Source organism: Medicago sativa, chromosome 6 (assembly GCF_051527215.1).
Source record: "Medicago sativa cultivar Bolivia chromosome 6, Bolivia_mono, whole genome shotgun sequence".
NCBI lineage: Eukaryota > Viridiplantae > Streptophyta > Magnoliopsida > Fabales > Fabaceae > Medicago > Medicago sativa.
In genome coordinates, this window is record NC_140754.1 from 82910940 (window position 1) to 82923059 (window position 12120).

At 32.3% G+C, this 12120-nt stretch overlaps 1 pseudogene across 1 annotated transcript; it reads left to right on the forward strand.

Annotated features, from left to right (window-relative positions):
• Window positions 1–5675: 5675 nt before the first annotated feature.
• On the forward strand, window positions 5676–11876 carry LOC146917432 (putative cyclic nucleotide-gated ion channel 20, chloroplastic; annotated as a pseudogene). Its single transcript, XR_015016668.1, has 5 exons — window positions 5676–5685; window positions 9101–9244; window positions 9536–9698; window positions 10005–10085; window positions 10760–11876. The product of XR_015016668.1 is annotated as a putative cyclic nucleotide-gated ion channel 20, chloroplastic (transcript).
• The last annotated feature ends 244 nt before the right edge of the window (window positions 11877–12120 follow it).

The following is a 12120-nucleotide window of genomic DNA, read 5'->3' on the forward strand; positions in this document are numbered from 1 at the left end:
TCAAATAGAAAAATGAGATATCCACACACACAAAAAATTAGAAAAATGAGATCCACATCAAAACAAACAGTACCAAACGCAAATTATAGAAAGTAAATCTAAAATTATATTCAGTATTCTCCCAAATCAAATGTGGTGGATTTGAGTTTAACGATTTAACAAGGAAATTGAAGGAACATTGACAACATTTGAGTTTGAAGATTGAATCAGAAGAAAACGAAAACAAAAGTGGATGAGTGGTTGATGGGAGAGAAAGAGGCTGAAGAAGACAAAACAGATCAATCTCTATGTAACGATGGTAAACACCGTTAACATTTAAGGGAGGTGAGTGGTTTTTTAAAACTAGAGGGAGTCTTTGTGTTGTTTAGTAAAACCTTAGGGGAGGTGAGTGTAATTTTCCTATTTTATATCGTAGGTTCCTACACTTTTAGATTTTTTAAGTAAGTTTCTAAACTAGAAAAAAAAATATCACTTCCCTGTACTATTATATTTTATATAATTTGATCTTTCTATTACATGTTGGCTAACGGCTGACTAGCAAATAGTAAGGAAATGACCTAATTACATAAAATGTACTGTTTCAAAGATTTGAGTACAATATTATTTTTTTAGTTAATACCTATTTAAAAATTCTTAAATAATGTAACGAATTATAAAATAATTATATATATATATATATATATATATATATATATATATATATATATACGATACTTAATATCGTGTAAAAATGAATTAACTTAATATAATTTTTAATTAGTTAAATACTTATAATATTGACGACATAGGCATATGCAAGTATACAACATGTGAAACTAATAAATAATAAGTCAAAAAGAAAAAGTATCATTAAAATTATAGCCTAATAAATTAATAAAAGAATAGTAGTCAGTCAACATAAAAAATTAATTAATATATTTTTTTGACTGGAAAGTGATTATATGCCATAAAAGATTAAGGTTTTCACATTATTGATATCAAAATATTTTTAACTACGATGTTTTAGAGGTTCTCTTTTTGCCTATAAATTAGCATGCATTGCTCTAACATTCAACTAGCTATAAGACATTCAATATAATAAAAATTACATTGAAGATGTTCTTGAAATTTTTGGTGTTTCTGGTTTCAATTATAGGTGCTCTGGTCGGTAATGTCCAAGGTTTGAAAAGGTGCTGTGAAGTTCGTTGGCCATGTGAACCATGGGGATGTCATAAGCCCCCTCGTAGACCATGTGGCCCATTGGTCTGTCCTAAGCCCCCATGTTGCATACCTCCTCCATCCCGTGATAAGCAACCATAATTAAAAGAGTAGTGTTTATCTTGTATTATTTTCGCACCAATCATCTTATATTTCATAAAAGTCTATCTCGCATGTAATAATTATATTAATAAGATTGGTTAATAAACTATATTTAATAATCACACAAGAGCATATTTACTTTAAGATATTATAAATTATAATGTATATCATATACTAAATTTTTGGGATGATATTGCACTCCATGTCTGTTTGGTGAAATTAAACTGTAAACTAGCTTGAAACTAATAAGTAATTGATAGTTGAAAAACTAGTTAATCGTTGATGTTTGATAGCAGAAAAATACATTGATTGAAATTAAAATGTTTGATAAAATAAACTTTTAAAGCGACTAATAAATATAAAATGACATATGTTTACTTTTTTAAAGTGACTAATAATTGTAAAGTACCATCTTTTATAAATTATTGTTAGGTTTTTAGACATGTATTGACTGCATTTTGTTAAAACTTTAGTTATAACAAAATGTTAGACATAATGTCTTAACATGTTGGTACGACATCATAGCATGTATTGATCCGCATTCTTGGAGATTTATCTTAAATGTGAAGATTTTCATATAATATATAAAGATTTGTTTCATGTGAAGAGTTGACCAAGAAAGGGTGCTTCTAGAAGCAGAGGAAGGCGGTTTATGCTTAACTTAGTCCTTGAGAATGTTGTTGCAACATTTAAGGAAACATTCAATCTGCTTCAGAATATTTGTGCTGAAATATCAAGATTTCAGCTGAACTTGTGCATCACGCCCATTCAACATTCATGATATATAAACAGAGACATAAGACCTAATTATTCACTATAGCCGCAATTGCAAAAGAGTCATCTAGGGTTTCAGTCTGTCTTTGTTATTTGTGAGCCACTCTCATATCTCTTTGATATTAGAGTTGGACTTCGTAATTGAGTTGTAATACTCTGAATCTCTAAGCTTTTAAGCACGAGTTGATTCTTTTTCTAGGAGAGTGTCTCCATATTTGTTAAGGATTTCAAGGACGGTCACTGGTTTGTGACTAAGAGGAAATGAGTGGGTTCTCATATTTAGAACAACGAGAGTCTTAGGTAGAAATACCACGGGTAGTGATTAAGTGAGAAGTTAGTGAACTTGTGAGGCTTTTATGTATGCTTCGAATTGATACTACTATAGTGGATTTCCTTCTTGGCTTAGTAGCCCCGAGATGTAGGTGAAGTTGCACTTAACTGGGTCATCAAATAACCTGAGTTATTTACGTTTTGTCCTTCAATTATATTGGTTATTTGTGATCTGTTGTCACGATGTTCTGACTTCTTGCGAGACATCTGACTAGTCATAACATTGTGTACATAATTTGTTATTACTACGTGCCAAAATTTCAATTGGCATCAGAGCAGATACTCTGTTCTGTTTCTGGGTGAGATCTAGGGAAGATATTTTCCGGTACCATGGAAAAGTAAGTAGGTCAAGTCAATAGACCACCCATTCTGAATGGATCTAACTATGACTACTGGAAACCATTGCATTCAATTTGCATAAACTTAGTGTATACATAAGCTTCCTAATGTTCTTCTGCTTTTTCTTGTTCAAAGTATTTGCAGCAGTCTCCAATAAAAGATCTCACAACAAATGTTTATGTTGAACTTTTTCTGCTGAATTATGCATGGTATCAGCTTAGGTTTTTGCATGGTAAACCCACTTGGGTTGGCCTAGTGGTATTGGTTTGGAACATGGGAGTGTGCTCCTCCTCGAGGTCTTAGGTTCGATTTAGGTGGATTAATTTAACTTCTTCAAAAAAAAAGTTTTTGCATGGTATTTCTAGCACTAAAGTTGCTTTCGTAATAGTTGTCATTTTAAACACATTTGTATTATTTTTTAACCAACTGAAAACCAAATTGTACAGTTGATGACAACCTAGTCTATCTCAAAATTAATCAAGCAATTCTAAGTAACTACGAAATGTAATATTGTCAATTTAGGTGGATTAATTTAGTTTCTTCAAAAAAAAAAGTTTTTGCATGGTATTTCTAGCACTAAAGTTGCTTTCGTAATAGTTGTCATTTTAAACACATTTGTATTATTTTTTAACCAACTGAAAACCAAATTGTACAATTGATGACAACCTAGTCTATCTCAAAATTAATCAATCAATTCTAAGTAACTACGAAATGTAATATTTTGAGTAAAAACGGGTAGCTAAATTGTTTAGTTGGTGACAAGTATTTTTTCATAATTCATTAAGCATATAAAAGACAAAGAAGATTAATTACTATATTGAAATTAGAGAAATAAAATTGTTCCATAAGTACAATTTCATAAAGAAAAGGGATAACAACCAAAAAATATATATTGTAAAGGGTTAAATACACATTTAATATGTTGGGTCACGGATTCTAACATGTTATTCTTTACATCTCATCACTTTGTTTATTGTGAATTTGGACACTAATTATTTATTTATTTTTGGTAGTAGACACTATTTTTTTTTTAGTAATAAAGAATGAAATAATATTTTTGTCATCTCAAAATCACGCTGCTTTAAACATCTAATCATACACACATGACACATCTCTTAATATATTTTGCACAAATTAAAATAATAGTTCGATGAATAAGGAAACTTCAAGTATATAATTAGTTTTCATAAGTATATTTGCTCTTTTTTTTCCTAAGTATATAATTAGTTTTCATAAGTATATTTGCACAAATTATGTATTTAATATAAAATGCACAAATTTTAAGATAAACTTACTATTTTTGACTTCTTATACTATGCAAGTTTACATAAGAAAACAATTATATAATGAGTTCTAACCAAACTTCTAAATGACCTCTAACCTAACTAGTTAGCTTAGCAAGCTCATACTATAACCTCATGAGAGTATATATATGTTACTATCCATTCCCTTTCCTATTTGTCATTTACATTTCAAATACTATCAATGAGTAATTCTTCATTTTAAAAACATATCTTAATTGTTCTTCTTGTTTTGTTCTCTTCTTGCTACCCTTGCACGCATTCTTCCTCTCATGAACAATAATGGCCCTCAGATTTATACAATTTTCTCTAAAGTGGGAAGAAGAGATTCAATGGGATATAGGTAAATTATGACTTCTTAATCCATATCTTATTGTTAATGATCATAGTAGGGCAAAGAAACGCAGTTTCAAAATCCTAACATTTATAATACAAAAATCATTTCTCATTAGTGGCAAACCTTCTTCACTCAAAAACAAGTTTGAAATTAGTTCTATTTTTATATTAAAAGAAAGTTAAAGAAACAATCATTTTATTTTTATATGATAATTTTTTTTACAGAATTATTTTTATTTGATATACTAATTATGTATACACACAATTTCAAATTATAGTATCGCCTACATAATTCACATTTGAAATTATAGTATCGTTCTACATAATTCACAGGATGACAAAGATGATGTTTTATCTCATAATTTAGTTAAGCCCTGTCCGTGAATCATCATCCTGTGATTTGATATACTAATTATTTATGCACACACATTTGATATACTAATTATTTCTCTTGTAGAAACAATCATTATACTAATTTGAAGATAATTATGTATTCACGGACAGGGCTTAACTAGTGACAGAACTCGACGCTAAAGACATTGAAGAAGTCACAACTCGTTTTGCAAGATTCTTGCATGCAAAGTCCTCGCGTTCAACAAGTCATAAGGTCATTTATTCCTTCCATTACCTTTTTGTGTTTCTGTCGATAGAAAAAATGTTGTTTCTTTTTTTCTATAACTTCTGTACATTGCATATGAATCTCCATGCTTCATTTCTAATAAAGTCCATTCATAGTTATCTGCCTTATAATTTCGAATAAGTCTAAATTAACCCTTACAAGACTTTTTTGTTAGGTTAGGAAACACATTACAAGTGTGTTATTTACATGCCTAATATCTATTATCAAAACCATGGCTCTGACATATTGATTTGACTGTTGTGTTATTATGTTAGGTATGAATCGCTATGGGAAATCACATAGAGCAAACAGGATTCAGGTTGCATGGAGAAGCGGGAAGAACGCCTAAGCCGAGCTAATACCACACGATGATTATCAAACATTGAAATCATAGATTGTACTCTAATGTTTCATTCACTACACTTTGCCATAAACTCCGTTGTTTGTAATCTCTAGTCCGTGGAATAGAGTACTAGAAATTTCTTATTTTTCTACGGATTTTTCCAAGGATAAAAGGTGTTTAGGTAATACCTTCTTGAATATTTTTTCGGAACTTTGATATCCTCATATAATTTCCTGCAGAAATTATCCGCAGAAAAAGCGAAAATATCCCCAAGAAACTTTTGGTTGTTGATCATAGTTTTTTATGCGTTTATCCAACCGATTTTCCTGCGAACATGTCCTCAGGTATTTCTGAAGCAAATGGGGTTCCAATGGCCTCATCACTTGTATAGTCTACCTAAGATAAATAGACGCGACATTACTGTTACTTATTATCCAACAATATAAACATGGGGGATTAGAAGAATCCTAACCGCTGCTTACTTTTCTGCAACCAAAAACAGGTAAACTTGCTCTATTGCAAACATATAAAAATTGCAACTCTTTTAACCCTTATCTTTTATATCGTAAACTTACAAAAATAAGTAACGCGATTTGTTTGGACGAAATGACAATCTCTGTGAATACGATACTCTACTTGTCACTTTATTACTTGGTAAACGATTTGGTACACTTGCCTAATCTGCACATCAGAACTGATCCGAGAAAGCAGCGCCTATGTTACATTTAAATCATCTTTGACTTGGTGGTTGTCACTGTAGTACTGCAGGGGCCGAAAGAAGAGGTTGTTGATGTAAAATTTGTTGTTGGACCAAAGTAGAATGCAGCTGGTCTGTTCAATGCTGCAGCAGCGTTCACGGCTGCGGAACATTAGCTTCCAGTCAATCATCGATGAGAACTTTAGCCTTGTCAACAACTGTAGTGCTAATTTCATTTACATCTTCCCGAACTTTAAGGTTTTGGTGTTTCCACAAGCTCCAACACATAGCTGCAAACCTTTGTTTAATTTAAAGATTAAGAGACAGATTTTGGAGAAGATAACAAATAGAATCAATAGTTGTACCATTATGTATTATAGCGTTTTGAACATCATACCAAAGCCCTGCCAAACTCAATGCCTAAATTGCAAATGGGCATTCAAAAAAGAGATGATTCAGATCCTCGTGCTCCGAATTACAACTAATGCGTCGTGTACACGAGACGCTTTTGTCTTGCAAGCATACCCTAGTTGGTAAACACCCTTTGCACATTCGTCAAATTAGATGCTTAACTTTCGGTGGAACCTTCAAAAGCCAAATATCCTGCCAATTACTCGTTTGACGCACATGAGAAGCATCAACTAATTCTTCCACACATAATATATGTGCGCTACGCAATGAGTAATAGCCATTCTTCTCAGCTTTTCAAATTTGCCTATGATTCTGAACTTGATCAATTAATGGCATATTCAAAATGCAAGAAGCAATATCATCATTGAAAATTTGCCGAGCCTGAGGCGCATTTCATCCTTTACAGTAGTCATTGTCACTTATTAAAATACACATCCTTCTTTCCTTCCACTTTCACTTCTACCGAACAATAAAAAATACATTTCACTTTCTACTAACCCTTACTCTTACTTTCTTTCCTTTTACTTTCTTTTGTGATCCAAACCAAGCCTTATTGTATGTTTAATTCCACTTCTAGAGGGATCATAATTGATTATGAAGTTATAAAATTGATTCTGACATGTTAAGTTGCTATTGAATATAATTGATTCTCCCTCTAAAATTGATTTCACTTCAAACTAGAATTTATAGTTATTGATTCTAAAATTGATTTTCACGTGCATTTTCATAATTCAACTTAATGTATCAAAAGAAACACCACCTCAAAAAACATACATCCAAAGGAACATTATTAATACTCCTATATATATAAAAAAAAAACATATAATACACGGTTTACACACATAAATCATGATGTACTATACAAACACGTCTGTCTATAGTAAGAAGAATCCGTGTAACCATAACAAAGCATACATGTCCACACTGAAACTCACCGTCAGCTTCGTAGAAATTCTTCATTTTCACACACACACTCAGAGAAGACTCACACTTCAATTTTCTTTACCCATTTTTTCGGTCCACTTTTGTGTACTCCATACTCACTTTAGTCCACTTTTGTCTATTCCATAGTCACTTCAGTCCACTTTTGTCATAGTCGTACTGCAGGGGCTGAAAGAAGAGGTTGTTGATGCAAAATTTGTTGTTGGGCCAAAGTAGATGCAGCTGGTCTGTTCCATGCTGCAGCAGCGTTCACGACTGCAGAACATTAGCTTCCAGCCAATCATCGACGAGAACTTTAGCCTTGTCAACAACTGTAGCGCTAATTTCATTTACATCTTCCCGAACTTTAAGGTTTTGGTGTTTCCACAAGCTCCAACACATAGCTGCAAACCTTTGTTTAATTTAAAGATTAAGAGACAGATTTTGGAGAAGATAACAAATAGAATCAATAGTTGTACCATTATGTATTAAGAGACAGATTTTGAACATCATACCAATGCCCTGCCGAACTCAATGCCTAAATTGCAAATAGGCATTCAAAAAAAAGATGATTCAGATCCTCGTGCTCCGAATTACAACTAATGCGTCATTTACACGAGACGCTTTTGTCTTGCAAGCATACCCTAGTTGGTAAACACCCTTTGCACATTCGCCAAATTAGATGCTTAACTTTCGGTGGAACCTTCAAAAGCCAAATATCCGAAGATGAGAAGCATCAACTAATTCTTCCACACATAACCTATAAGTGCTACTGAGTGAGTAATAGCCATTCGTCTTTGATTTCCAGACCAGCCTATCATTCTGAACTTGATCAATTAATGGCGTATTCAAAATGCAAGAAGCAATATCATCATCGAAAATCTCTCTAAAAAAAAATCATCATTGAAAATCTGCCGAACCAGAGGCGCATCGCATTCCATCCTTTACAGTAATCATTGTCACTTATTAAAATATATATCTTTCGTTCCTTCCACTTTCACTTTTACCGAACAATAAAAAATACATTTCACTTTCTACTCACTTTATTTCTTTCCTTTTACTTTCTTTTGTGATCCAAACCAAACCTTATTGTATGTTTATTTCCACTTCTAGAAGGATCATAATTGATTATGAAGTTATAAAATTGATTATGACAAGTTAAGTTGCTATTGAATATAATTGATTCTGCCTCTAAAATTGATTCCACTTCAAACTAGAATTTATAGTTATTAATTCTAAAATGCATTTTCACGTGCATTTTCATATTTCAACTTACATACATAAATCAACTTAATGTATCAAAAGAAACACCACCTCAAAAAACATACATCCAAGGAACATTATTAATACTCCCATATATAAAAAATAAAATAAAATATAATACACGGTTTACACACATAAATCATGATGTACTATACAAACACGTCTGTCTATAGTAAGAAGAATCCGTGTAACCATAACAAAGCGCACATGTCCACACTGAAACTCACCGTCAGCTTCGTAGAAATTCTTCATTTTCACACTCTCTCACACACACAGAGAAGACTCACACTTCAATTTTTTCTTTACCCATTTTTTACGGTCCACTTTTGTCTACTCCATACTCACTTTTGTCTCTTCCATAGTCACTTCTGTCCACTTTTGTCTACTCCATATTTACCAATCTCCTTAAAATGCACTCTTTAACGTAAATTGCTGCAAAATAGCTTCTGGATTTTCACATTAATCAGGTCTCGTACAGAAGATGGTTTTTATTGTTCGTGGAAAATTGGAGAGCATCGGAAAAAATGGAATCCGGTTCTGTTATCTGAAGGGGATGCTTCTGGTGAAGAGCTTCTAATATGGGCATCTTGAACAGTCTTCTAAAAGCAAAGGTACAACTATACTTGATATAATGATAACATCCTCAAAAGAAGTAGCAATAATCATCTAGCATAACCTCATAGAAGCTGAGGAACATGTTTCGTCAATATGGTTTATTAGAAAATACAGAAATTAGTTAGACTTCAGCTAGTTTGTTAATCTTGTCCTAAGCTCTAATTTGAAGAAATTTTTATCTCCATTAAGCTTATATCTGCCAAAAAAAAAGGTCTCAAGCTTATTTACCTACGAGATAAATCATCATCTCTGTCATCCTATGATTTGTAACTCGGTTTCTCTTGTAGAAGGTAAAATATTAATGATTCAAGGACATGGCTTAACTAGTGACAGAACAGTAAAATGCTTAACCAATGTGGAGGCATTTTCACTCGACGCTAAAGACATTGAAGAAGTCACAACTCGTTTTGCAAGATTCTTGCAAAGTCCTCACGTTCAACAAGTCATAAGGTCATTTATTCCTTCCATTACCTTTTTGTGTTTCTGTCGATAGAAAAAGTGTTGTTTCATTTTTTCTATAACTTCTGTACATTGCATATGAATCTCCATGCATCATTTCCAATAAAGTCCATTCATAGTTATCTGCCTTATAATTTGGAATAAGTCTAACTAAACCCTTACAAAACTTGTTTGTTAGGTTCGGAAACACATTACGTTAGGTTAGGAAACACATTACAAGTGTGTTATTTACATGCCTAATATCTATTATCATTACCATGTCTCTGACATCATGATTTGGTTGTTGTGTTATGTTAGGTATCAATCACCTTATTGGAGATCACTTGCAGCAAACAGAATTCAGATTGCATGGAAATAAAATGATTATCAAACATTGAGGTCACTCATTCCTTCCATTTCCTTGCTGTCTTTCTGTTGATAATCAGCATGGCTCCACCTTTTATGATTAACTGCATTTTATTTCATGAAGAATGTTGTTTATTATTTTTTTCTATAAATTTTCTACATCGCATTCAATGAGTTATTTCCAATAAAATCATTCAGAATTATTTGTCTTAAAATTTGGGCTAGATCTAACTCAACCCTTGCAAAACTGTCTTGTAAGGTTATGACTACCCATCACTTGTAAACACAATTTTCACAAGTTATCTATTTTCTATGTGGGTCTTCGGCTTTTCTCAATACATGCAACACTATTGTGCTTAATGCCTGAATATAAATGATAGGTGGTCCAAATTAGTTGACTTGATACTATTTTGAAATTTGGGTTGAACCTAACTCAATTTTTACAATACTAGCTTGAGAGGTGAGGACTACCTACCACTTGTATACACAATAATTATCAAACCTTATCTCATTTAATATGAGACTCTTAAAATTTTGCATGTGTGTTAAAATCGTAGAATTCAATTCCGTAATTTTTCTATCAAAAAAATAGGGAATAAAAAGGACATAGATGGCTTTCACATATACAGGGGTGTGTGACTTTTATGCATAATACATTGTCAAAACCATGGCTCTGACATATTGATTTGACTGTTGTGTTATGCTAGATATGAATCGCCTTATAGGAAATCACATAGAGGAAACAGGGTTGCATGGAGAAGCGGGAAGAAACGTCTAAGCCGAGCTAATACCATACGATGATTATCAAACATTGAAATCATAGATTTCCATGGATGATGGGGAGAAAAGCTTAACAAACTCTTTGTATTGATGAAAATGAAATATTACAATGAGTCAAAGTTATCCCACTACTGGGGTGGTTACAACTATATATACTAATACTACTTGTAAGTGTTTTATCTTGGTTTTTCGGGTGTCAAACATTGATTAAGTTTGAACCTTTCTAACCTTTGATATCTCATTTTTTCTTGGGAAGGGAAAAATAAGAAAAACCCTTGAGAATCGAGGTTCGGGAGTTGTTTTCGTTACGGGAAGGTGTTAGGCACCCATAACGACTATAGTATCCTATAGGAACCGTCTTTAATTTCTACGCGCGCGCTTTATTTTTAAATGCTATTTGAAAATGTTTATTTAAGCCTAAGAGTTTACTAAGTGAAGAATTGGAGGGAGAAGAATGTTGAATTTTATTTTATTTGAATTGAAGGAATTTTGATTCCTTGCCTACGTACCCTTTTAAGGGATCAAATCCACCGTAGTTCTCTTCCAAAAAATGTTTTTGTTTTTGTTGGTTGATTTTAAGTTTGAAAATGAGATTTTGAAGAATAGAGAGAGGCCTCAAGGGCATGAGATTGTGAAAATGTGAGGTGGAATTAGTTATTTTGCAAAAAAGGTCTAAGTATTATTAATTTTCATTGAAATTTGATTAAGAAAATAAAAGAGAAAATACAATGGGATTTTGATCCCAAGGTTTATTTAGAAAATGATTTGAGTGATATTATTCATGTTTGTTTGAAAAATGATTTTTTTTCTAAGTGTAAATCCTAGGCATTCATCTAAACATTCAATCCTAAACATACATCTAAACATGCATAACCTAAGCATATACCTAAAGATATCTATGTGATGTGTGTGCATGTGTCGGTGCTTGTGTCGGTGTACATCATTAGAGTCCATAGTCCTTTTACATCATTGGCCTAGATACATTCTATGGTCTTGCAAGAAATTAAAAATTGCATAAAGGAAATTACAAAGTCCCTAAGTTTTTACATGTTAAATCTTGGCAAGAATTAAATTGCAAGAGAAATAGAGATGAATATGAGATGAGAGAAGCTTATGGGATGCATGGAATATGAAATGAGATGGTTAGTGGAACATGACAATGTCAAGAAATAAAAGCAAGTAAAAATTACTATAACAAAAGCAAGGACATTACCACAAAAACATAGCAAAAATGATGCAAAATATGGCCAAGATCATACCACAAAAATGCAAGGCCCACATGACTCAT